Genomic DNA, 3,252 nt, shown 5'->3' with positions numbered 1-3,252 from the left:
GGAGCCATCCTTCCTGTGAGCCAGAGGCTAAAAAACTATGAGCTAACTCACACTAACTCAGCTTAGAGGGAGCACTGTTCTTCACTACCCAAAGGGGTCTCAGAGCAGGTTACAATTTCCAGAAGAAGAAGAGGAGGAGGAAGAGGAGGAGGAGGAGATTGGATTTATACCCCGCCCTTCACTCGGAGTCTCAGAGCGGCTTTCAATCTCCTATCCCTTCCCTTCCCCACAACAGACAACCTGTGAGGTAGGTGGGGCTGAGAGAGCTCTTTCCAGAACTGCTTGTGTGAGAACAGCTCTGAAAGAACTTGTGACTGACCCAAGGTCATGCCAGCAGCTACACGTGGAGAAGTGGGGAATCAAACCTGATTCTGTCAGATCAGAGTCTGCACTCCTAACCGCTACACCAGACTGGCTCTAGGTGGGATCTATAGCATTATACAGGGGTCATTTCGTAGAAAAAGAGGTGCAGGATCTCATTAGCATAACTCATTTGCATATGCCACACCCCCTGACATCACCGGAAGTGTGTCAGAAGGCAACACCCACCGCTCAGGGGGGGGGGCTCTGCAACTTGCCTGGCTGCTTCTTGCTCCTTGTGGCCCGACTGAGAGCTGCTGGGAGCAGGGGGCACGGCTTGCTGCATGTGCCCGCCCCCTGGGCTCCTTACTGCCGGAGCTCCGCTCCTGTGCGCTCCCGCATGAAATGACCCCTGGCATTATACCCCATTGGCAGTATACCCTGTTGAAGTCCCTCCCCTCCCCAAACCCCACCCTCCTCAGGCTCTGCCCTCAGGTCGCTGACTTATGGAGACCCCACAGGATTTTCAAGGCAAGGGACCGTTTGCCATTGCCTGCCTCTGTGAAGCAACCCTGGACTTCCTTGGTGGTCTCCCAGTCAAGTACTAACCAGGGCTGACCCTGCTGAGCATTTGGCTCCCTCCCTTCCATAAACCCCTCCCTCCCCCCGGCTCCATCCCCACATCTACACGAATTTTCTGACCCAGAGATGGCAACCCCACGCCACCCGGAACACCGCCTGCCGTTTCGAACCCTTCGACCGCCGAGGCTTATTTGGAACAGTTGATGGCGCATTTGACGCCAGTTCTGTTTTCCGACTGGATCTTTGAGCAAACATTGTCTTGGCTTTTCGTCGTCGTCGGAGAGGCTGTTTTAGAGTAAACAGGTGCAGCGTGAGCCAAGCAGAGTCTTCCAACAACAAGCGACTTTGGAGGAAGGGGAGGAGGAGCGAATGGCTTGTGCAGGACAACTGGGATGCTGCATGCCCATTTTTGTTAGCATTTGTGAGCTGTTGGCAGGTTATGGAGCAGAACGGAGTGCGTTTCATGCATGCATGAATATCAGTATCTCTCGCAAGGTCTAGCAAGACAGCGTAGGGTTGACAACCTCCAGGTGGGGCCTAGGGATCTCCTAGAATTCTGCCAGAGAATAAATGGACACGAATCTGACACCAGGAATCACAAGACTGAGAAACCTGTAGGAGAACACTTCAGCCTTCAAGGACATGCAGTGAATGACATAAAAGTAGCTGTTTTATCACAAAGGAACTTCAGGAACAGAATGGAAAGGGAAGTTGCCGAATTACAAATTATTACAACACTTGGAACAAAAAAACCTCCCCAGGACTCAACAGGAATATTGGTTTCTTGTCTCATTACATATGCTAACTCATTCAGGCCTCACATATGTATTCTCAACAAAAAGGAGTATACATCCTCTGTGTTTTAGTGTATTTCCTTTTCAGAATAGTATATTAGAATTCTGAATGTAACGCAAGGAATATTGGAATGTTTTGCTGACATACCACTGCACCCGCCTCAAAGAAGAAGGGGAAAAAATGCTGCTAAGTTACCTCCACGCCTGAGAGGAGACGAATGGGGGATCCCAGTTTACTTCCCACAATTAGAAAAGAGACCTTTACACATTTATCCCCTACTTTGACATATTTATTGCTTTGCTGTCCTTTCGCCCCCTTAATTAAATCAAAACTCTTGACCTTATAACCTTCGCTTGTTATTTAGTTTTGTCTTTGCCTATCTTAAAACATCTTCATCATGTTACGTGTTAATTTGCTGTTCAGCTTCTGTCTATGAGTTGAGTTTGAACACTACCTTCCATTCCAATGTATCGGAAGAAGTGTGCACACACACGAAAGCTCATACCTTGAATAAACCTTTGTGGGTCTTAAAGGTGCTCTGCTGGACTCCATTCTAATTTAAGAGAACATAAGAGACGCCAATGTTGGATCAGGCCAAAGGCCCATCCAGTCCAACACTCTGTCACACAGGTGCCAAAAATACCAGGTGCCATCAGGAGGTCCAGCAGTGGGGCCAGGACACTAGAAGCCCTCCCACTGTTGACCCCCCCCCCCAAAGCACCAAGAATACGGAGCATCCCTTGCCCCAGACCGAGTGTTGCTATCTATACATTGTGGCTAATCACCACGGATGGACCTCTGCTCCATATGCTTATCTAATTCCCTCTTGAAGCCGTCCATGCTGGTAGCCGTCACGTTAATCCATGTGTTAATCCAGGGGTGTTGAACTCATTTGTTATGACATAAACAAGACCTTGTTGGGCTGGCACCTGACTGGATGACCTTGGGCAAGCCGTAGTTCTGATAAGAGCTGTTCTTGAAAAAGAGCAGTTTCGGTCGGAGCTCTCTCAGCCCCACCTACCTCACAGGGCGTCTGTTGTGGGGAGGGGAAGGGAAAGGAGTTTGTAAGCCACTCTGAGACACCTTTGGGTAGTGGACGGGGTATAAATCCAACCTCCTCCTCCTCCTCCTCCTCCTCCTCCTTCTTCTTCCCTCCGTCCATCTCCTGGCACAGGTCATCCACCAGGGCACCCAAGCCTGTTTCAGTCCCTTCACCGTGTCTGAAACTAGATTGGAAAAGATCCAAACCATCCGAACAGTTGTTGGAACCACTTTCCAAAGTAGCCATGGGCAAAGGGGCCTCTACGGGATACGTAAGAGAAGGGAGACACCTGGTGGATACCTGGAAGACTAACATTTTGGATCCCCAATTCAGGTGGGTAGCCCTGTTCGTCTGAAGCTGTAGAACCAAGACTCCATGCTTGAGAGGAGACGGAGGGAGCGTCATGCCTGGGTCTCAGTTAATTTCTCTCAGCCTCTCAACAAAGAAGAAGAAGAAGAAGAAGAAGAAGAAGAAGAAGAAGAAGAAGAAGAAGAAGAAGAAGAAGAAGAAGAAGAAGAAGAAGAAGAAGAAGA

Source organism: Gekko japonicus, unplaced genomic scaffold (genome assembly GCF_001447785.1).
Source record: "Gekko japonicus isolate JY-2015 unplaced genomic scaffold, Gekko_japonicus_V1.1 scaffold1096, whole genome shotgun sequence".
NCBI classification, from domain to species: domain Eukaryota; kingdom Metazoa; phylum Chordata; class Lepidosauria; order Squamata; family Gekkonidae; genus Gekko; species Gekko japonicus.
This window is presented reverse-complemented; position numbering follows the sequence as displayed.